The sequence below is a fragment of the Seriola lalandi genome, unplaced genomic scaffold (genome assembly GCF_002814215.2).
Source record: "Seriola lalandi dorsalis isolate HSWRI2012SDOR001 ecotype SW California unplaced genomic scaffold, Sedor1 jcf7180002054690, whole genome shotgun sequence".
NCBI classification, from domain to species: domain Eukaryota; kingdom Metazoa; phylum Chordata; class Actinopteri; order Carangiformes; family Carangidae; genus Seriola; species Seriola lalandi.
The window spans coordinates 1,497,433-1,522,432 of record NW_019525243.1 but is presented as its reverse complement, the minus strand read 5'-3'; the positions used below and the strand labels follow the sequence as shown (position 1 = coordinate 1,522,432).

Sequence of the window (25,000 nt, the reverse complement as noted above, 5' to 3'; positions counted from 1 at the left end):
AGTGCTTTCTTAGAGAAGTGGAAAGGTAACACTTGTAACATTTGAATTGTGCCAATTTCTGTCTTCTGTCCCTCCTTAACACTTTCCTTCTCCTTTAAAGTGACTTGAAATTTGTGTGTGTTCGTGTGTGTCTATCATTTATGTATGCCTGCTGTGTGTAAGTGTATTTGTATGTGTATGTCCGCAGTGGGTGTGTTTGTGTGTGTAGTGTGGTAATAGAAGTGTTGGGGGGGTCTTTGAATGTCACTGTGAATCTGACAGCTTCAACAGCAAAATGACGGCCATCTCTGCCACCACTCCACACACGCGCGCGCTCCCACACACACATATACATATACATAAACACACACACACACACACACACACACACACACACACACACACACACACACACACACACACACACACATTCTCTCACAATCCATTTCAAATCCATTTTAACCACTGGAGGACAATAAAAATGGGTCGTCCAAAAAGAGGGGGTGCACACACACACACACACACACACGGAGTTATACACAAAATGATAGCCCATTGCATCATCTGCACCCCCCCACCCTTCCTTCCCCTCCTTCTATCCTTCCTTCCTTCCATCCATCCATTACCCATCCCTCCCTCCTCCTCTCCAACCACTCTATTGATTGAGCCATTCAATTTCCGGCTGTAATTCAACTACACTGTTGCACTTGAATATGTAAATGAGCCCATGGGGGTTGCCGATGCTGCTGTTGTCATGGAAACCTCTCATCAAACACAGAGACACGCACACTCTCGCACACACAACTGCCTCCTTTGGGGTTAGGAAGGAGAGACAAGGTGAAATGTGTGCGTGCGTGCGTGTGTGTGTGTGTGTGTGTGTGTGTGTGTGGAGATGAGTGTTGTGCTCATGTGAAACTGAAACTTTGACAGTGGCATGAGGGTTGGCCAGGGCTAAGATGACCTCACCGTACCCTTGGGTGTGTATGCGTGTGTGTGTGTGTTTGTGAGGGAGAGAGAGAGAGAGAGAAAAAGAGAGAGGAATACTGTGTCCATTGCCTCGTACTCTTTGAAGACTCCCTCCCTTACCTCCCTCACCTCCCTCAAAGATCCCTCCCCCTCTCCCCTATCTCCCTCCCTCTCTCCCCTCTCACCATGTTTGTGCAGCCCTCTAATCGCACTGACAGGAGAACAGCACTCTGTGTGGCTTCTGCCACCAGGCATGCACAGAAAACACACACGGAACATAAACACATGCAGAATTAATACATCCTCCATGTTTTCTCTTTCTCGCACATGCACACCACTGAACTCCCAGACACTCACACACACTCAGACTAACGCACACGCGCACGCGCACACACGCACACAAATGCACACGCGCACACACACACACACACACACACACACACACACATCCTGCTTCAGTTTTGTGTGTCGTTAATGCGCTCCCTCTCCCTCTGTGCCACTGTCTGTCCCTGTATGTTGCTTTGGGGACATTTTTAGGTCACAAAGATGTCACACCAATTTGTGTGTGTGTGTGTGTGTGTGTGTGTGCGCGCACGTATAGAGAGGGCAGGGAAAGTGTCGGTCTTTATTTGCAATGTGTGTTTTCATCTGAGAGTGTGTTTGTAGTCTTAGTTTCTATTTCTGTACCTACAGACAGTACATGCTGCATATGATGGGCTTTTATTTTGTTAGATTTACTTTAAAGTTTCACATAGTATCAGTATCAGTATTTTAATACATACAGGAACAACCCAACTCAAAGTCTAGGGAAAAAAACATATCTTTAGTTATTGTTCATTAAGAATTCAACACTCAAAAACACTAAACTGCCCCATGAGAAAACTGTGCACTGAAATACATGACATCACCCTTTCCGAGCTGAGCCCTGCCCACTTCAAACCAGCGAAACACAAAAGAACAATGAGACAAATACATCAATTTCTAAAGTGAAAAAACTCAAAATGTGGTCAAACTTTTGGCAGAAAAATACCAGTTCAGGTCAGACCTCCACGCTCCCACTAAAAAGTCGATTAATAAAAAACAGAGGTCTTTGGGGCTTTTGAGTTCTTAACATAGTTGTAATAATGGAATCAAGGCAATTGTTTAAAATCATTGCAAAGCTTTCTCTGCCTCCCTCAACAGATGAATTATTAATGCAGCTCGAACAAGCAAGGGCGTTTATCTGAACAATAATAAATTATTTGATAATGTGGTTGGGGTTAAAGTGTTCTGCTGGCAGCTGGGCCACATCCTTCTCATAAACAATGACACTTCAATTTAGGTATGAATCAAGAAGGAAACATTTTCTCTCCGTTGCAAAAAAAAAAACCATAACAAAACAAATCCAACAAATGTCTCCCAAAGAGGTTTTGTTTTAACTCAATTTTGGGAGAAAGTAGAAGACCTAGTGGGCATATGTGGGTGAGTGCTTGTGCATGTGTGCATGGGTTTGTACATACTGTATGTGTGTGTGTGTGTGTGTGTGTGTGCACATCTAGGCAAATGAGCTTGTCAGTATGCGGCGCAGGCCTCTCTCTGGTGGCAGGCAGATGACAGTGCAGTGATTGGGCTGATTTCGCCGAGGACGTGAGGGGAAATCTGAAGGCTGCCTCAGGGCTCAGGTGCTTATCACCTCCCCACACACACACACACATACACACACACACACGCGCACAGATTCAGATGCATGTGCATACACACACATATATTTAGACAACTAACTTTTACTGCCCAGCCTAAACACCCAGATTCATTGAACACACACATGAAACCAGAGACACAGATAAGCACACACTAGGATGACACAAACACACACACACATATACATGCACTCTGTCTCCTTAACTTTATTAAAAAGTTAATTATCAAAATCTCTCATGAGTCTTATGCCCATGCAACCCAGTACCAGCCAGATTTGTGTGTATATGTGTGTGAGATCAATTATTATAGCCCAGGGCAAGTGGGAAAGGGGAAATTAGAGTTTGTATGAAGGCCTGCATGCACTTCCTAAGACAATCATTGACAATTAATTACAGCCTAAGTGGCAGTTGGTATATTACACGAACACACACACACACACACACACACACACACACACACACACACACACACACACAGCAGCAAAAAATAATCATTTTTACAAAGGGCATGCTGTTTATATTTTTATGTCAATCATTTCATACTTCTTATTGGAGGTGTCAGAATCTGGTGATGGTGTCGCAAACGGGCACTAAAATATGACTTTGCTATCATGATATGTATGCATGTGTGGGGATTGTTGTCATTGAAATGGTTTACATTATTGCCTTTATGACCTTTTGAGACATTTTCCTGATCTGGCATCTGATGCTGTCGAGGTGGCGCTTTCCCACGGCAACATGGTGTTGCACGCTTATAAACAAAGTTATAGTCATGTTATGTTATGTTTTTAGCTCTTGTTGTATGTCTTCAGTGTGGTGATACTACACCCAGAGATTTCTTGTTTAGTTTGAGCTCAGAAAAGGAAATTGTGTACAGCGACAGTACTGATGCTTGAATTTAATGATATACAGTATGACTCAGGATGTGATGGTATCTGCATACTATTATTATATTATTATATACTATTTCATCCAGAATATTTTCTTAATTCATTCATTTACACTTTATCAGTTATACTTTATCTGTAACAAAGTGCGTTTTTATATTTGTGTTTTTTAGTCTGGTTGAATCAGACTCTGGTTTATTTCCCGCCCTTGGCATGATTACTTTGGGCAGATCTGAAGACAGCAATCATATCCATACAGTTTGTTTGTGGTGGAAACATGATCCGACCTCCATCTGACCCAACTGCAAGGCACACAGTACTCTGGAAGTCTGAGCTAAACATCTCCCATAGCCAGGTGTACTCCGCATACTGGGATGCGGATGAGTGAAATCACCAGTTGCCAGCAGCTAGCTGGAGAATGAAGAGAGATCTGATCTAGCCAAGCAGCAAAGTACGTGGCCTTGAAATCTGGGCAGATAGGACCTTAATCAGGACCTTTCCCACTGTGTTTGCTTTCTCGCTCCTGCCCCAGAAGCATCTAACCAGTGAATGGAGTGAACGTCTGTGGCTTTTACTGATGCTGAAAAAAACAAACCAAGTGGAAAACTCAACAAATTTGTGAACTCATTTACTAGTTCTGACCCGAGCGAACGAACTGTAAGTTAGAAAACGCAATACAGTCATTTCTGGTGTGATGCAAATCTACTACTGTAATTTACATTGCTGCTAAAATGATTAACTCTCAGATTAACATCATGCTCCTCTAAACTTGGTTTAGTGTAAGTCATACTTACTATGATTATTACCAAATGTGGAATTGGCTTGTTTTGGAGATGATTCATCTACCAATTTATGCTAACTATAGAGATGAATGACTGCTGCTGATAGGTTACCATGTTGTGGAACAAGTTACCTTGAGAACCCTCGAAGTTAGTAGCATTAAACATACATAAACAAACATACAACGTATAATGTCGTGTCCTCCTCCAGTGTCTGCTGAGTGATTTTAGAGCTTTCAAAGTTTATATGCAACTACATCTGATGAGTATAGCTGGTTTTCTTTAAGCCCCTGAAGCCCCACAACGATTGTAACTGAACCAAACCAACACAGCCATGCAGTTTCACATTGGTTCATGGTGGTACAGCAATTTAAAATAAATTACATTTGATGGTTCACAATAGATTGAAATGGGAACTGAGAGAGGGGGCTAGAAAGAAAAGGAGTGACAAATGACAAAAGATAAATTGAGGGTAAAGGCACTGTGAGAGGTTCAAGTCTTTGGTGTCGCACCACTTGGTAAAAAGCGGCTCAATAGCTGCTGTCAGGGAGAAAGAGATGTTAGACGGCCAACCTATTTTCTGTCTCTCTGCCTGTCTGTGCGGCTGTCTATCTGCATGTCTGTCCATGTATCTGGCTGTCTTCTTGTCCATCTTGTTGTCTGTTTATCTCTGTCTCTTTGACTGTCTTCCTCCAAATCTCACACATCTGTCTGCAGCAGGAAAGACTGTAAATTAAACATCTAAGATTTTCCCTCTCTCTGTGTCCTTGGCTCTTATCCCTTTGCTCTGTTCCTCTCACCCTCCTCCCCTGTCTCATGCGCTCACTCAGCCCTCCCTGGCTCGCCCCCGACTATATTTCTTCTTCCTCCTTTCATCTCCGTCCTTCCCTTCTCTTCTCTCTGGGCGAGAGAGAGAGAGAGGGGAGGGGGGGGTGAGGGATGGCGCGAGGAGGCGGAAGACTGGGGTGGGTGGAGATCATAGAGGAGATGAGGCCGTGTGGTGCGGATGGATAGACAGATGCATTGATAAGGGCCGCCGACTCCACAGCACACTGGGTGCATATCCAATCTCTCTCCCCCTGTCTCTCCCCCTCTCTCTCTCATCTCTCTTTTTCATTTCAGGACTAATGCTCCCGTAGCCTTCAAATGTCAGTTCAGTATGGCAACCTATTAGATGGTTAGCCAGAGTGGCTGACAGCTCTCTCCCTCTCTCTCCCTCTCTCTCCCGCTCGCACACATTCAGGACAGAATGATTGTCTGGGGCTTTTGCCGTCATTCAGAGCAGACATGAGAGACAGAGAGACACTGACAGAGCATTGCAGCAAAGGACTCTCTCACATCCCCTTTTAGAAACACCACTCCACCCAGACACGAGGCTAAAGTCATTTTATTCTTGTAGGCTGACGTATTTAAAGCTGCTATAATCAATATTTTTATGGCTCACATGACTACTTGCAGGAGAAAGAGATCACTTGTAGTGATCCACTAAATATTACTGGGCTCTGCAGCTCCCTTCAGTTTTATGGAGCTTCACAGGTTGGTTTTTTTTTCAGCTCATTGTTTTGGTTTAATGGTCCACAACTTTACTGTTTAGATTCACTCTCACTGCTCTTATCAGTGTCATTTCCAGCATCAAAGAACAGACAAAGTTAGTGACTAGCTGGTGAACTTATTGGAGCATTTAACCTCTAAAGACCAAGATATTTTCCTCAGGGGTTGGTGTAGACCAAAGCAGAGCTAAAAGGAGAATGATACTGGACTTAACTTATGTGATGGATAGAAACATGACTTCAAATAAACAATGTTGTTTCATTACTGGATAACAAATTATATCAGCTTTATTTGGAGATCATATGTCAGTGTGGTGTTTACAGTTTTTTTCCATTGCGCCGAAGTGGCCAAAAAAAGTTATTGCACGTTTGAACCTGATACTTGACTTTGATACTTTTTACTCCACTACATTTATCTGAATGTTATTGGTGTTACATTGCACATGTTGCATACAAAACATATGATGAAATATTATGCTTTATTGATTTAAACGGTACATAAAATAGTAATAAGCTTCATCTAAGTCATCTACAAACATTATCAGTACATTTACTTTAGATTATCTAAGTAATTTTTTCTGGTAATACCTACAGTACGTAATATTTTTTACACTGTGCTATTGATACTTGAGTTTAAAGATCTAAACACTTCTTGCACCATGCTAAAAAGGCAAGAGTACCAGCAAAGCAGAAACAGAGAGAAAGAAATTGCGAGGAAATATATATATAAACAGAGAGAGAGAGAGAGACAGAGAGAACGGCATGAAACAGAGGATTAGGGGCTTAGTTAGCCTGCATGAAATCCCTTTTTCCTCTCGCGCCCTACAAAGGGAAGAAGGCAATTGGCCACATTATACAAAAAGAGTAAGAGAGGGAGGCGTGGGGGGGGGGGTGCAACGGGGAGAGGGAGCGGGATTGCAAAAATCTTGCTGAATTCATCGTTGTTTTTCATGTTTCCCCCGCGCCGCTCTGCGTGGCTGCCGCACCACCTGTGACATCACATTTATCAATACAGGAAGCGCTTTCTTTTTTCTTTCTTTCCTCCCTTGTTTGGCAAGAGAGGGGGTGGGGGGTGGGGGGGGTGACATTGGCCTTGAAACCTGCTATTGTCTTGCCTCCAGGACAGCCAGCCAACCAGGCAGCTCAGTCGGAGGGGTGAGAGAGAGAGGAGGAGAAGAAGAGAGATAGAGAGGGAGCGGGAGAGACGGTTGCCATGGTTACTTCCCAGGAGATGCGGGCACACTTGTTTATCTGTTGGCCGAGGGAGCGTGCACGGCAGGCCCTCTCGCTGAGCAGATGTGCGTGTGTGTGTGTGTACCAGCATGTGTGAGTGTGTGAGTGTGTGTGTGTGGATGCGACTGAATGCACACGCGCAGACACACCAGGACTCATAAGCTGACCCTTCCACGGCTTTCTTTGTAAACAAACCCACACACACAAACACACACACACCCACACACCTGCTTAATAGAACCCCAGCTTACCTGCTCGGTATTATTGAGCCAGCAGTAGTGGACTGATGCAAGCTAATTGGCCTGGTGTGAGATGAGCACCAGCTCAAGGAAAGAGGAGGGAGAGAAATAGAAAAAGAGGGAATGGAAGATAGAAACACACAAAAGGCTGAGGTGGGAGAGAGTGGGGTGGGTGACAGACAGAGAAGTGGGAAAGGAAATGAGAGCAGAATGAGAAAAAGTTGGACAAAAAGAAGGGAGAGAATTAGACGTGACACAGAGGAGGGGATGTAGTGGTAAAAAAAAAAAAAAAAAGACAGAGAGGAAATGAGATGGGAGGAAAATCGGGGAGCCGGAGAAAGAGAGAGGCAAAGGCTCAGATAAAAAGCAAGGCAGAGGGAGAAAATGACAGAACAAGTGTTGTGAAGAAATGGAAGCATTAGAGCGAAAGTCAGCGAGAACTAAACAGGAAGGAATACCTGGTCAGAGAAGCAAGCGAGATGGTAACAACAAGACGAGAAGACGGGACAGGAACGTAATATGAGAATGACAGAGAGGAAATGTGACGTGATGAGATGACTTATGATGTGACGAGATGCGATGCGACGAGTGCAAGCCGAGGCGTGCTGCCATGTTAGCAGAGAGCAGACCCAGTTCCATGAAGCAGACACTGCAGGCACTGTAGTATGTCAAATGTCACAGGCACTAAGTCACAAGGCTACACAGGCACCACTGCCTCGCTCTCTCTCTCTCTCTCTCTCTCTCTCTCTCTCTCTCTCTCTCTCTCTCTCTCATGGACACTCACACATACACACATCAGTGCACACCACGTCATCATACGCAGACGCCCACCACCCCCCCAACCCCCACAAAGGCACAGAGGCGGCTTTCATGTTTATGGAATTGCATGATGGGATTGCGTTTGCATTGCTTTTGCATTTTCTTGAACTTACCACATGAGGTCGTAAATATTTACACACACAGAGTATAGTGTATAGTTGTGTACAAAAAAGGGACACATGCGCTATCATACAGTATGAGGTTCCCATGGGCCCTGCGTACCAGCGTTGTCATCTCCAGGTTGATATGATGAGGTGAACACACACGGCGGTGCTGAGCTCGCCCATTACCTGAGACGGATAGGCCTCTAAGGCACCGCGTTAGCTGGTACGCCATGTGCTGTCAGCTCCATTTGCACAGAAACAACTGGTGTAGGTGTGTGCCTCTATATGTGTACGTGTCCCTATTTTTCTCTATGCAAGGTGAGCGCCAGAGTCACTCTCCTTAAAATAACAAGCTAGCCCTCTCCCTGAGGACAGCAGACAGCCATCCAGCAAGCTGCCTGATCCTGGGCCGCCCTAGTTCACCCCTCCATCCGTCTCCCTCTTTCTCTTACTGCCCCCTCTCTCGCTCGCTCTCTCTCTTTTGCGTCCACTTCATGTCTTTGTCTCTCACTCACTCTCCATGAATCACACACATAGTCAGTGGTGGCCTAATAAGCAGGTTTTGCTCTCCTCGACTTTTATTCCTTCTCTTGCTGTGTGCCTGAAACATTGTTCGTCCCTGTATGCACACAAACTGTAGCTGAAATTATCAAATATACAGAGGTACAGCCTACATTACAGATAAAAGACAGACACACACAGACAGACACACACACACACACACACACACACACACACACAGACACACACAGACACACACACACACACACACACACACACACATCCTAACGAGGCAGACCACCTCCACCTCTAGCTAAGCTTAATGAGCTCTCCCCCGGCTAACTGGCCTAGAAAAGGCAGCGGTCAGCAGCCCAAAGCCCATCTATCCAGCGAGCTCTAATTTTTATCAGCCTCTGCACTTCAGCAGCAGAGCCATCAGCTCTGTCTCACTAGTTGTGCAGGGGAGGCAGGGGAAGAATAGGCCTCATTCACTCAATTAATAGCTCTCTTTGTGTGTGTGAGACATTCTGTGCCAAAACTGGAAAGAGTGAAAAAATGAAAGCGGCAAATGGTTTTAAGGACTTAGCAGTCTCTAATTTGCCACTAAAATGGTTTTTATTGCATATACAAATAATGATTGTAAACAAATTTGCGAAGATATTGCTTGGAAGATGGAGAGAAGAATACAGTAGGGGCAAAATCTCATTATACCCTGGATGAGTGTTTGTATCAGTGTGAGTGTGCAAACACATAAATTCTTCATGTGCTTATCTCCCTTGACCTATATGTATCTGGATCGGGGAATGTATGTGCACGCCTGTGTTTGAAGGCATGTATGCTTTCAAACGAGTGTGTGTGTGTGTGTGTGTGTGTGTGTGTGTGTGTGAGTGTGTGTGTTCCGCTTGGTAGGTACAGATATGAGGGAGGCAGGCCTGCAGGCTGCTGGGCTGTATGGAAATTAGGAGAAACACCGCTGAGAAGCAGGTGATGGAGGAGAGACGGGGGAGGAGGAGAGGGAAGAAGGAAGTCAAGGGAAGGAAGGAAAAAGAGGAGAGTGGTGCAAAAGGGTTGGATAATGAGGACTCTGATGAGAGGGATGGAGAGCCCTGAATAGAGACATCTCAGAGATCGAGAGAGGTAAAAAAGAGAGAGAGGAGGAAGACGGAGTGGTGGAGAAGGGTTATGAATGGATAGTAAAATGGGAAACAGCTGCCACTAGTGGCGGCCTGCGGGAATAAATAATTGATGTAGAAGAAGAGGAAGGAGGAGAGGGGGTGAAAGGAGGTTAGGAAAGTGAACAACAGAGACAAAAAGATTTATTCTGAGGTGAAGGATAAAAGGGGTGTGTAGGTAAAATAGTGAAAAGGACAGATTGTGATGAAATGTGGTTTCAATAAGACGAATGGACCACAGGAGACAACGGGAGAGTGAGAAATTAGAGGAGGAGGACAGGTAGAGCTTCATCTATTAAAAAGATGTGAGGACGAGAGGGCTGGGTGGAGTGGTCAGGCATTATATGAGAGGGAAAAAGAAAAAAAAAAACAGCACGCTGGGGAGACAGAGCTAAAGACGGAGCAATTTAGCCAAAACAGAGAAAAAGAGAGATGGGAAAAGAGCGTGAGCGGAGAGATAAAAAACTGAAAAAGGATGAGAGGGAAGGAGGAGGAGGAAGAGAAGGAGGAGGGGGCGGCAACAGACTGATACAGAGAGAGGAGCGACGGAGACGAGGGAGGAGGAGGGTGGCGGTGGCAGGACACGGGTGCAGGCGTGGAGACTGTGGCATGCAGCTCAAGTTGGCATGGACTCTATCACTCACTCTCAGGCCTGGGCACAGGGCCCTCAGTGGCGCACACACGCGCACAAACACACACACGCGTGCACACACAAACACACACACAGATGCAGACACACAAGCAGATCAAACACAAGGACATTCGCTCTTTCTCTAAGTCTCTCTATTACACACTCACACACAGCAGACAGAGAGAAAAACATTGAGCTCAGACACAGGCTGACGCACGCACACACTCAATTAGTCTCAGCCACACACACACACGCACGCATGCACGCAGGAAAAAGACGGATGGATGAGCGTGTGCATGAAGGTGTGTGCATGTGTGTGTGTCTAATTGTGCCAGCGCTGCCAGAGCAGAATGAGGGATGGTGTCTCAGAGCTGCTGCTGCCGCTAATAGCCGCTGACTGGAGGTGACAGGCTCTCTCTCTCTCCCTCTTTCTCTCCCTTCCTTCCTCTCATCTTGTTTTCCATCCAATCAGCAGGCTGCACATCTGTCCTTCCCTCTTTCCCTCAGCCCAATTCGGCGCACCCTTTCCCCTTTGTTTCTCCCGTCCTCTTCTCCCTCTCATATCCCTCATATCCCTGCTTTGCCCTTTTACCCTCGCACCCTCCTCCCCCTCCTTCCCCCTCATGCTTTCATCTCCACTCCTTACCCCCTGCCATCTTTCATCACTTCCCACCCCCACCCCTCCCAGCTCTGTCCTCTCCACCTGGTCCTGATGATACACAAGAGATGGCTCACGCATGAGTTATCGCATATGTGTGTGCGCACACAGACACAAACATATACATATAAAGACTGTATGGGAAGGTGTGTGTGTGTGTGTGTGTGTGTGTGTGTGTGTGTGTGTGTCTCTCAATGGGTGTTTTATTCTGTACATGCACGCGTCCCGACTGTGTGCATACTGTACATGTGTGCGTGTGTGTACTGGTTATTATTCCTTGTGCGCTGCAGCATTTCAGGCCCGGGCGGAAAGATCAAACAAAGACTAGAGGACGAACACACGCACACATGAACACACACGCACACACACACACACACGCACACAAACAGACACACACATTTACTTCTACTCTCCTCCAATCTCTTGCTGTCTTTTCATATCCCTGTCTTATGCAGTTGCCTCACGTCTGGACTCTGTCCACAGGGAGACAAGAGACGAGAGAGAGCATTGCTCTGTTTTCTATCTGCACCAGGTTATTAGACACATGCAATTAGCAAGCTTGAGCAGGATAAATATGCCTGTTTATGTTTTTGTGTGTGTGTGTGTGTGTGTGTGTGTGTGTGTGTGTGTGTGTGTGTGTGTGTGTGTGAGTTTAGGGGGGGCTGGAGTAGTTGTGTGCAATCAGGGACAGATTGTATGGGATGCATCTGGGTTGGCCTGATGTGGAGTTGAGGAGGGGGGATGGAGATTGTTAATATCGCTGAGGCTGCCGGGTGTCTGTGTGTGTGTTTGCCCATTTGAAATGGTCCATACAGTTCGGAGCAGTACGTGTGAATCATATCAAAACTATGTTTACCTGTGATAATGATGTGTGTGTGTGTGTGTGTGTGTGTGTGTGTGTATGGGGTCATCTTTGCACACCTCTTCTACCAGTGTATAAGTCTTAAAGACATGAGGATGCATGAGGATGTCTGCATTTTCAATGTGTGTGTGTGTGTGTGCGCGTATGTGTGCACACGTGTGTGAGTACACGGGTGAGGGGGAGGGGCCTGTCGTGTGCCGTCCTTCCTAGAGGGAAAGAGCTGGCCCCGGGGAGGGGGGTTGTACAAAAGAGGGAGAGGAGGGGGGCTTGCCTCATAGCCAATCAGTTTTGCTCTGCCGAGGCAACCATCCATCGCCACCACGGCAACAACAACGCCGCGGTAACACCGAGCCAGGCTGCTGCGAGGGACAGATAGGCGATGTGTACAAGCTCCTTTGCTCTATTTATCTATCCGTTTTCTCTCTGTGTTGTTCCTCCTGTTTTTCTCGCTCTTATTTGGCCCACGTTGCGTCCAATCTTTTATCAGTTATCTGCTCACTTTTACCTTCTTTACTCTTCCCGTCTCTCTGCCTGATATTTCACATTAATGAGGCCTTTGCAGGAGCTCTCTAAGGTGTGACCTAAAGGGTGAGAAGAGAATTGAAAGAGAGGGGGCAAAAAAAGTGTGAGAGAGAGAAAGACAGACAGATAAACAGAGAGAGAGAGAGAGAGAGAGGTTGCGGTCGCAGTTTCCTCCTGAAAGGGCTCTTTTTCATTTCTTTTCATCAGCCGCCGCCTGCCTGCATATCTCGCCTCTCCTCCTCTTTTTCTCTCGCACACAAATCCCCTTTCTCTTTAGCTCATATGTATGCAAATAAGGCATCCTATGCAAATGAGACAGGTAGGGACTGGCAGTGGAGAGGGAGAAGAAATGGGCTAGGAGAGAGCAGGGACAAGTGAGGGTGTTGGGGGGGGCAGGATGAAAGGAAGGGGCAATGGCAGATAGAGAGGGGGTGAAAGAGGAAGTGATTCTGGTGTTTTTTTCCTCCCAGATTACAATCAGTCATTGAGATTTCAGGTTTTCACTTAACATGCAGCCCAAACTCTTCTGCTCATGAAAGGCACATACTGTATGTGCAATACTGAGGATATCTAACAGCTGGAATAGGTTTTAAACGCATACACTGATCAGTCAGTCTTTGTCTCATGCCAACAGTTTTGTTAGATGCGCTGTTTTTAAAAATTACATCCATGTTTCCCCTAAACCCCACTTCTTCCTGTCACATAGAATATGTGGCTACTTATCCCTCCCCCCTCCCTCCATATGCATTTGTTTTCTCTTTCGCTTTACTGAAAAGGATAAACATCTTGGAAGGGATTTTTCCATCGGCCTTTCTCTCCTTCCACCATCTGCCATTGCGAGAAAAACTCAGAAAGCTTCAGCTCCATTTTTTTTTTCTTTTTTTTTTTTTTGGAAGAGAAGCAGCCCTCAGTTTTGTGGCGTGAAGGAGTCCAGCACATTTTCCATGAGATACAACCCTGTTGCACTCACTGGAAACTGCTGCCAATCTTTTCAGCCGTTTGTTTATCATTAGTGCACTAATGTCTCAAAATTAATATCGTAATGACTTATTGATGTTAAAATGCTGCATCGAGCTAGACGCCTGGCTGTCAAACGTACCGTGTGGCACAAACAGTTTTGCCTTAGGTGTATAGGTAAAATGGATATACATTAGGAGGCTGGTGGTCCGTTGCCAAGGAAACAAAGAGGGTTTGGCACTAATTGGCTGCAGGTTGGTTGCTAGGTGCTGGGTGGAGCAGATGAGCTAGCTAACTTTAGATGATATGAAGGGGGATGGAGATGGAAGGTTAGAATAATTGGCTCCTCTGTAAACATATTTGCCATGCTGCAGTGTCAAACCACCACCACCTATCCTATTACCTGCCCACAGCCATCAGAGGTTACACAGGCTCCAACCACCCTCCTCAGTCTCACAGTGTGTGTGTGTGTGTGTGTGTGTGTGTGTGTGTGTGTGTGTGTGTGTGTGTGTGTGTGTGTGTGTCCCTCTGCTGTGTAGTTGTTTGTGGGAGCCTTCTGCTGAGGGACTCGGAAAGAGGCAATGGCATCATTTGCTTTTCATGCTTCACTGGCTCTGTGTGTGTGTGTGTGTGTGTGTGTGTGTGTGTGTGTGTGTGTGCATGTGCGTGCGTACGCTCGAGTGTGTGTACACAGATGCATGTGGTCACGTCTAGAACCCCAGTGGCAAACAACTAGCACATTATGATCCAGACACAGCCTCCTACAGCTTTAGTAATGCGTGTGAGTGAGTGGTGTATGTCCTTCTCTGTGTACATGTGCATCTGCATGTGTTTGTGTTCAGATGGAACCGGACCGAAGCAAGAGTTCACAGAGCTGTCACTGCATCCACTGACCTAGCTGCCTTATGGCACGGTGTAAACCCTGCAGTACGACCAGCGCACACACCACGAACACACACTACTGTCTTATGAGCTTAATGCTAAAGATTTAAGCTATTTAACCAAACGCATGTATTTGATGGATCACAGTTGTGTCAGTGTGACACAAGATAATCATAAAAGGGCTAAAAATCTGCTGTCCCCACGTCAAACACAGGCTCTGGGAAAGGATGCAGTGCAGAGCTGATAGAGCCAAATTAGCTTAATGTGGACAGTGGATGTTACACGCAGGCCACTGTAAGAGTTTGATTTGAATAGCATTGGATTGATTAAAGATATGAGGAAAAGTAAAAGAATAAAATGCAGACATTTGGTGGTTTATCTCAGGCCTCATTTGTTCTGTATCTGTCTGTCTTACATTCATTCTCTCTTCATACTCTCTTTCCATCCAGCAGCCTCCTTTCACACCCTCTAAGTCAGTCAGCCTCTCTTAGTCCCAGTGCCCCTTCTGCCTGCAGGAGGGATGAAGTCATGCTCCGCAGGCGTAGTGCAGATCCCTCCCCGCTCGCTGTGCCCTCCCTGTGCCCGCCACTCAGTCACAAGCATATGGGCGAATCGCCGTGCCAATGCCCCTCCCAGAACACCTGACTCTCGTCTAGTCACGCATGGCGGGCAGTGTGTGCGCGCACACACACACACACACAGACATGACAGACACACCTACGCATGCACTAAAACACATGCCGCCAACCTTGCATGACGGGCATATCCTTGATTGTCCCCTGATGTTCCCCACTGCGAGCTTCACCTCCAACTGTGGGTAATACGCACTGTGAAGACACCCTTCACTGTAGAACGAACAGTCTTGACAGCGACGGCGCTGGATGGAGTTACTCCATCTTTTGTTCCGGCCTGTGACTTAACTGCACAGATGACAGAGTGGCACTAACGCGCTCAGAGTTTAGAGGTTTTAATTCCCATTGGCACCAGCCAGGCTAAAAATATGTGCACTCACTGGTATCGTAAGGTAGTTAAGATATAAGTGTTCACCACATAGCCTATGCTCAGTTCCCTGGTCCTGCATTACCGCAGCAGTATTTACTCAATAATTTCATCCTGGGATATTGGAGCAGCAGAAGCAGCAGTTAATCTACAAAATGGGACTTCCATGATGGCTAATTCAGTTGATGTCCTTCACCACTCACCACCTGTGTGCAGATTAAAGGAAGAGTTTGGCCTTAAAACACTAAAACTCTGTTCAGTACAGCCAGTAGTAATGCACCTTGCATTGCTGGGCCTATTTCTTCTTTGGTGATGATGTCACACTGTCATATTTCATCCACAGCTCCAATAAAAAAAAAAAAAAACAGTTCTATATTCTAAACATCAGGCTTTGAGGGTTCTCTTACTAGATCATTACTGACATTCAACAATCATACTGTGGGGTATTAATGAAGTGGTAGTCGAAAACAATGCAGCCACAAGACATATTTGTTGACTCGGTACTGCTCTCTACTACATGCACTGAATGCAACAAGTTCTGGCACTTTTTCTGAATTCAAGAGGAATTCGGGGAACTCAAAACTGAAATAAATGGTTTTCTTTCTTGCAAGATTAGTTAGTGTTGACTTTGAGAAGAAAGTTTTATTTTTTTATTTTTTACAACTTAAACCTGGTGCTTCTCAGTGTGTCATCTGACTAATGGTTCATTTTTAGCCAAAACAATAAATCAAAATGCCACTCAAGGAAAAGCACCCGAAGTGCAAATTAGACTGAGCTTTAGGCAGCATGTGAAGTGCCAGGCCTGCCACTCATCTCACCGCCCTCGACGACCTCAACTGTCGTCTACACAAGCATGAAGAGCATGAAGCTGGCAAATGTGGCATGTTGAGGTGCTTCAGAGTTCAGTGTTTTTGCATGCCAGTGGCTCAGTGATGCCTCACACACACACATACACACACACACAGAAAGACAGACACACACAGACACAGACAGACAGACACACACACACACACACACACACACACACACACACACACACACACACACACACACAGTCCTGCATGGATACAAACAACTTGTGAGTCAGGCTTTGAAAAGGGCAGGTAGGAAAATGGTGGTAATTATCGTTAGTTCTTTGTGATTAACCAAGTGACACACACACACACACACACACACACTGCTGTGATGCCCTCTGCTGTGTGGCACAAAATGGCGGAGTGTGTGTGTCCTAGCAGAGGCTGTGTCTGTAAGAGAGAGATGGGAACGAGGCCAGGCAGAAGAGGATGCGAGGACTTGGCTAGCATCAACTTTGTGTGTGTGTGTCTGTATGTGTGTGTGTGTGTGTGTGTGTGTATGTGAGATAACATTCAGGTGAGAGAGGGAACACTGACTGACTGAGAGAGTGAGGCCCCAGCCGACTGCTCCATTTACAGCTACAGTGCCTCATATAGACACACACACACACACACACACACACACACACAAACACTCGCACATAAACAGCACAGATATAGGTGTAAACACTTATGCTATAAAGACACACAAACAAAAACTGATGACAGAGACGATAAAAGAGACAGAAACCACAGGGACAGAAAGATTTTTTTCTCCTGCAGGTGGAGTGTGACCTTCAATCCAACTCTCCTTTCCTTCATCTGTCCATCTCTCCTTCCCTCCCTCCCTCCCTCTCACTACCTCCCTGTATCCCTGTAGTTCAGTGCTCAGTTGCGTGGCAGGTAATTTGCGCGCTATTGGAGATTAAAGTTTAATTAGTGAGCGAGGAGTCATTTGGGTCTTAGTTGAGTGGAATAAGGCAGCAGTTTGTGCCTCTGTGTGTGTGTGTGTGTGTGTGTGTGTGTGTGTGTGTGTGTCCCTCCTGCTCGCTCGCTCACCCGAACACATCAAGGCTCATCACCAAGAGAGAAAGCGAGAGTGGGAGTAGAGGATCCAATTCCTCCTTTCATCAACGAAGAACAAAGGATGGAGTCTTCCCCCTCTCCTCTTCTTCTCCTCCTCTTCATTCCTCTCTGTCTTTCTCTTTTTCTTCTCCTCTTCCCCCTCCTCCTCCTCCTGCTTCCCCCCCAGCTCCTGGGCTCAGTTGGCAGAGTTCCACAGCCATATTCACACTTCCCTGGTCCCTGGCGAGACACACTCACTCACACACACACACACACACACACACACACACACACACACACATCACCTCCACTGCCACCGTCACACTGCACCACATGCGGAAAAGTGAGGGAAGGGAGGGAGAAGAGAAAGACAAGGAGCTAACTTTGTCTATCTTCAGCTACCTGTGAGAACTGACCAATAGATCTGTCACCTGAAGTGAGAGGTGTGTCACCTGGCATGATCACTTCTGGGTTGTTTTTTTTTTGTATCTTCCTTCCCATCATTCACTTCGCTAAAGTCAATGTGGTCTCTCCCTCAATCTCTTTCTCCCTTCCGCCAGTCTGTTTTTCTCTGTCTTTCTCTCCCACCAAGTATTATAACTTTGTCATCTGTCCTTCTACATTGTTTTCTACTACTCTTGGTTTTAATCATGTGGACATCAAACGTGCCATATGGTCACACACTAACACGGATGCACGCACGAGCCGCACACTCTGGCGTCTTGAGAGCTGTGTTTGCTAATGACAAGGGAGTCTGCATCCCAGCACCGCTGTTATTTCACTGGCTCGAGACACGAACGCAAATCAATAGGCAGCACGGCCCCGCGATAACGATCTCCGTTTCTCCTCTCCTCCCTGCATCTTTCCATTCGCCTCGCCGCTGAACCCCCCCCCTCCTCATCTGCCTTGATCTTGCAGCTTCAATCTATCTCTCCTCCCTCCCTCCCACTCTTCCTCTCCCCTGTCTCTATACGCCCTCGATCTCACACCCTCTCCCCCTCCTCTTTCTCTACATCTCCCCTTCCCTATCTACATCTCACTGCCTGTCTTTTTCTCCCTCACCTGCCTTGATCTCGCAGCATCACTCCCTCACTTTTGCCCTTCGTCGCCTCTCCTCTACTCCACAACCTCCTTCTCATCTCGCCACTTACCCCTCCTCTCTCCCACTGTCTTTCTTCTTCACCCGCTCCCTCTCTCGTATCATATTTCACTTTCCCCTTTCCCGGCACTCCACTTTCTCTCACCTAACCCACCCGCTGGTCTTCCATTTCTCCCCAATTTCCCCTCATCTGCTCTTTCCTCTTCTCTGTATTTGCCCTCCAGTCCCTCCCTCATCTCTCTCACACCATCTCTTCTCCTCTTCCTTCCTTCTCATACTCTTTTCAGGCCTTTTGGATCAAATGTCCTCTTCTCCTCACTCTCTCCTTGCTGCTCTCCTCTCATTTCACTTATCTGCCATTGGTGTATCAGTGGCCTGCCTCCTTTTAGTGTCAGTCTGTCTGCGCCTGCAGATGGAGTGAAGTATTCCCCTGTCTGGCTCTCAGGTAACAGCGGAGAGTAGTCGAGCGGAGGAAAAAGAGAGCAGGCCATCAAGGACACCTTCTGGGAAGATGCTAGGAGGCACAACTAGACATACATAATTAAAAAAAAAAGATCCAGGGATGACTCCTGTCCTGTGACAGAAGATGAAAGTACACACAAGCGCAGTCATGCACACACACCAACAACCCCTAAAAGCACAGAGTTGGGCTTTTATTTCTTATTGGGGCAAAGGAGAATGTGATAGAAGATACTGTGTGAGGAGAAAGGGGCACGTGCATGGTGACGTTTTAAAAACTAAAGTTAGTTATTGTCGTTTGGCTGCAGGGTTGACCTGATCACCAGTACACGGGATATTAAGGCAGGCCTACTTTAAAACTCTTAGCATCCGGTTGCCTTAATTTGTGTCAAAAATCGTACCCCTTCTTCTGGGATTCATAACACAGTCGAAACCAAACACACAGACATGACACATATATTTTTAGATTCAGTGTGACTCACACTTCCCGAAGATATCCGATTCCTGTGCAGATAAACGTCCATAAATCCGCTGAGAGATCATAGTGAAGAGATGCTCCTTATAACTCCAGAACTTGCCTGAGAATCGTCACGTTTTTAAGTTGTCTTCAGTATCAGAGTGACGCAGCGGCAGTTGTCTTTTCTTCCATGGGTGCGCTGGAAACACGAACTGCTAATAGCCAATTCCGCATACTTTTACTGCTGCAAATTGTAAACAAATATAGGCCAAACTAACGGGACAAGTCGGAGCCCACGGCTAACTTAACTGACTGCATGGCGACATTATACTTCCTGTTTACATCCCCCAAAGCATCGTGGGAACTGTAGTTCCAAATCTCAGCTTGATTATTTCCCAATTAGACGTGAGATCTATAAACTTTTATTTTCTTCTGACCTGCGTCATCACTATCACTGTTGTCACCACATAGAGGTAGACTGTAGAGGGCTGATGTTTGTGTACATGCATCTGTCTGCATTCTGAATTTCTCCTAGGGGATAAATAAAGTATCTATCAATCTACCTATCTATCGATCGATCGATCGATCTATCTATCTATACATCTTTCTGTCTGTTTTCTGTCTGTCTGTCTGTCTGTCTGTCTGCCTGTCTGTGCGTGCGTGCGGGCGCGCGCGTGCTTGTGTGTTTGTGTGTCAGCCACACTCATCCACATACAGACAAAACAAACATGCTGTCATCCTGTATGGCTTCATCAGTGTGCATATAAAATGATTATAAGCACTGTAGAGAGAAGTCAAAGGCATGAGTCACCACTGACATGAGTCACCATAAGCTGTGAAATAACGTCACCCTATTGCTCAAAAATGAGAGTACTTTCTATAGTCACTCATTGTTCTACATGAAATAAGAGGTAACTGCTTCAAAAAAGAAATGCTCATTCTTATTTATAGACACACAAGCTGCAGAGGACGACATCTGAGGCTGCTCATCGCCACTGCTAATCTCTCCTTCAGGCTATGGGTTCGATGTGCCAGACCAAAGAGCTGCCTGCCCTGGTCTAACCTAAGACAAGGTCACACAGACACATATGCAGACAAACACACACAGACGCGCACACCACTGCCAACAGCTGCACTGTGGCTACAGGGCAAGGAAAGGGTATAAAAGATAGTACAGGAGAGAACAGGGTACAACTTAGAGGACACAGACAGAAGGAGAACAGAGAGGATGAGGTGGGATGTGTGTTTGCATGTGTGCGCGTGTGTGTGTGTGTGTGTTGGAGAGAGACCGCAGGAGTGACACGGCATCATCAATTAGATGAACCGAAATGGCACGAAAAGGGAGCAGGTGCAAATCAGTGTGTGTGTGTGTGTGTGTGTGTGTGTGTGTGTGGTGTCTGCATGTGTGTGTGAGTGAGTCTCTGTACATGTGCACATGTGTGAGTACTTGTGTGTGCGTGTAAATGAGCGGAGGGATCAAATACATGGGAGTGGAACACACAATGAGCCCCAGCAGGGATGTCACACCAAACCTGCTCCAACACCGCTCCCCCTCTGCTTCAGTGGAGCGCTCCACCCCATTACCTGGAAAAGGCGAATGTGTCTGTGCCTGTGTGTGTGTGTGTGTGTGTGTGTGTGTGTGTGTGTGTGTGTGTGTGTGTGTTTGTGAGGTAGGAAGATGTGCTTTGCTGGACCAAACCAAAATGGGTCACTGCGAGATATGAGCCATTTCACATCTGCTTTCCAACCTCAAAACACTGCACCTTTGTTGAAGAGAGGCAGGTACTGTACTTCTCTGCATCTGCTTTTAAAATAAGCAGTGGGAATGGGATTTCAGCCCGCAGTGTAAATGAGAACTTACCAGACACGCTCAGTTCTGACTGCTTTGCTTTTGTCTTCCTCTCTCGTCCCATCTTCCTCCTGCATCATTTCTTTTCTTGTGCTCCACACACTCCCTCGCTGGAGGATTCTGACGGAATACCAAGTAGCTCTGCGGCCCACTTTACAGGACCCCCAACTCCCTTGTGTGTGTGTGTGTGTGTGTGTGTGTTTGTGGATGTGTGTGTGTTCGTGTGTGTATGAGAGAGAGACCTGTAGAGAAGAAAACCAGAAAAAGTGTGTGGGCATGGCTGAGGTTATCAATACGATGGGAACATGAACCCACCAAGCATCTCTTTGTTCCTCTTCTTCTTCTGTGCCTGTCTCACTCCCTCTGCGCTCTGGAAGGTTAGCTGGAGTCCACCAGTGCCCTTAGACACACACACACACACAAACACGTATGTGCACGCACGCACACTGCGGGGGCGTTGCAGGCAGTCAAGCTTGATCATGACGGCTCTCATCAAGCCTGTTCTCTCTATCTCCCTACCACACACACATACACATACACACACAAAAACATTCATGCTAAAGGCTTGCACGTATGAGCACATATTAGCAAACGCTTGCACAAGCAGAAACTGATTGTTGTTTGGAGTCAATTCAATTCACACAAGCACACAGATACATTGCAGTTAATGAGCAATCAGTTTTCTCTTTTCTGATTCTTGTCACATGCCCAGGTATCCACGACAACCTTCGCCAGCGACAAACACAACCTATGTGCTTGATTACGTGTTTGTCTAATGATGTGTGTGTGTGTGTGTGTATGTGTGTGTGTGTGTGTGTGTGTGTGTGTACATGGGTGTTTGTGTGTGCCTGTCATTTTCTCTTGCTCATCCTTCTCCATCCCCACCTGTCTCGTCACTCCGTTGCCATGTCAACAAAGCCAGGTTTAGTCCTTCAAAGGGCAACGCTCGGCAGCTGTCCGCTGGAGGTGACCGCGCTGAAAGACAGAGGAAGAGACAGAAAGGAAAGATAGATGGGGAAAGAGATAAAGGAGAGTTGTGTGGAGGACCAGAACAAGGGAGGGCCGGATGATTTTGGGTCAAGGCTAGAAGGCTGGAAAAGAGAGAAAAAGATATTCAAAGAAATAGGTCTACAAGATTTGTCCTTTCGCAGCCCACATGCTCATCATCTGCTCATTGTTCAGCAAGAAAGTGAAGTGATTCAGTGTTATGCCCTCGAACGCCTATAAAGTAATATATGTAGATGGAGCAGACTTAAATCAAAGCTTGTCTTTCAAAAGAGCACACAATGCTGACTTCATGCTGCCGGTTTGAGTCTGAAGTGTAAGGCACTGAGCACATACAAGTCTCTTTCTTTCTCCTCTCTGTGTGGTACAAACCGATCAATGTGCAGTTGTCAAAGATGCAGTGAGGAAAGAGAAATTCTCCACACAGAAAACAATACACGAGCTGGCTGAGCAGGTTTTATGATTGTTGGTATTCGCACAAACAGTGAGGTGCCTTTAAACAGGACCCAATTAACACCCAATTTTTGTGGCTGCAAAAAAATCAAATTAAAAATACAGGAAGCCACAGCAAATCATATCTCTGAAATGTCAGCATTTAAACAACCAATTAAGAGATTTCTGTTTTCAGATTAAATTCATTTAATTTCAGTTAATAGCTTCGATTTCTTTGCAGCTCTGACTTGATGTTGCATGCTTAAGATTTGCCTCATCAGCATGAAAATCCAACTCAGACTGATTTTTTTTTCTTTTAAGAATTTCATTACGTAAAGTTGTCTTTTGTTTTGAAAATGTGTTGGAGACAATGCTTTTCCTCATCTGTCATTGTGTTCGTTTGCTTGTATACATGTTTATGTGTGAGAATTTCTGATTTCCCTCCACCCCCCAATGTGCTTCCCAGGTTTACTTATTTGATTTCTTCATGGCACATGCATACTCAAGATTTTTCACTTGACTGAGTGGCTCCGCCGTTGCCATGGTGACTGTGGACCGTGTTTTTCCTCTTCCTCTTGTTGTTTTTATGGCGTAACACGTCCCAGTGTGAAGTTGTTCCTCTCTGAAAGGTCACTGGACATCAGCAACCTGTCAGAAGGGCGATAGAGAGATACAGATAGACGTCCACACACCATTCAGCCCAGCCTTCTTAATGAATTGAATTTCTCCCTTTTTCATCCCAGAGACAGAGAGAGGATGTCGTTCTACACTATAGAGGGATAATATCGCCTCTGCGTCCTCCTTTGAGAGCCAAATAGGAATTCCAAACCTAAACCGCAAAGCAGATAACTGTAGTGGCTGATGCATTTCTCTCTCGCTCACAGTCGGACACATCTGCCTCGCTTTGTCTCTCCCTCTCTCTCTCCCTCTCTGACCTTTATTTATTCTTTCATGCTGAAGCTGCAGCAGTGTGTGTGTGTGTGTGTGTGTGTGTGTGTGTGTGTGTGTCTGTTTGTCTGTTTGTCTGCAGTCAAGAGTTCCCTCTTCTCTTCTTCCAGGTCTCTGAATCTGAGTAATGTCTGTTTTCGAGTGCGTGGTTGGTGTTCATGACTTTGTGTGTGCGCACACAGACATTTGTGTCTAGAGTGTCATCTTCATCAGAGATGAAATAGACAGCCATGTCTGTGAATGTCGATGAGTCATCCTAAACCCCAGAGATGAGACAGTTGCACCGCACACACACACACACACACACACACACACACACACACACACACACACACACACACACACACACACATACACACACATTAACTGGCCTCCCTCACTGAACGAAAATGGTCTTCCAGATCAACCTGGGCAAGGCTATTGAGCCCCTTTCAGCCTCAAAGCTGAGTTAGATACCTTCCAACAAAAAAAAAAAAAAACAAGTGCTGGATTTAATCAAGGGAAACGCAGAATTTGGTCGTAAAACACAGAGCCTAGTTCATTTTCATTCACATGTATTTGGCGATTTTGTTTGTTTTGTTTTTTTAAACTGTGATGCCAGTGTATCACATTGAGTTGGAGTGAGGGTGGAAAATGGCCAAACAGATGGAGACGATGAATGGGAGAAAAACAAGAGAATCAAGATGAGTTCTCTGTTTCTTAGAAATGAACACCTTACATCTTGTTACTGTTTTCAATATTTATTTGGTGGAAACCATCACATCTATGTTGGACATAACATAACATAACATACCGGATGTTCATTAGACGCTTACGACTCACACACGACTCCCTCACTGTCGGTCCTCCAATCGAATTTATTTGCCACCTGTCTCGTAGCCTCAAAGCGCCATCTGTCCATCTGTCTGTCTGTCTGTGAGTGTCAATGGCAGGTCTCCACCCCCCCACCTCCCCTCTATGTCTCTTCCTATAATCTATGTGACCGGCTGCCGGTGACCCCCCGTGACCTCCAGCTGTGTGTCATGACAACGGGACACTGACAAATGTCAGAGCAGATATTGGCTCCCTACATCTCCTGAGCCTCTCCCTTGGGTAGGAACCCACCCACACAGCCTGGCCAGACACTGCGGAGAAGAAAAGGAGGAGAGAGACCGAGAGAAGATGTGTGTCTGACTGTCCATCTGTCTGTCTGTCTGTCCTGTGTGCTGGACCTGCAGTTATCAAGTAAAAGGGCAGAGCGTCCGCTGAGAGGGGAGGATACACACAGGCAATCTGAATAGTTGGAGGCATCAGAACACTCTCTGTGCCTTGCTGAAGTGTGTGTAATGAGGAAGGGGATAGCAGCGTGCTGATTGGCTGCTGTGTTATTTTGGAGCCTGCTGTGTTAAGCAGGGTGTTAAAGGCAGATGTGTTAGACATGAGTGTGTGTGGTGA

At 46.1% G+C, this 25,000-nt stretch overlaps 1 protein-coding gene and 1 long non-coding RNA gene across 2 annotated transcripts in view; one reads left to right on the top strand and one right to left on the bottom strand.

The window, feature by feature from the left end:
• The window catches only part of LOC147818135 (uncharacterized), a 43,656-nt gene extending 24,001 nt beyond the window's left edge, over window positions 1-19,655 (bottom strand). Inside the window, exon 1 of the long non-coding RNA XR_015438277.1 lies at window positions 19,358-19,655. This is a non-coding gene — a long non-coding RNA (uncharacterized LOC147818135). The remainder of the gene's footprint in view (window positions 1-19,357) is intronic.
• Window positions 1-25,000, top strand: part of rai1 (retinoic acid induced 1) — a 50,479-nt gene that overhangs the window by 13,134 nt on the left and 12,345 nt on the right.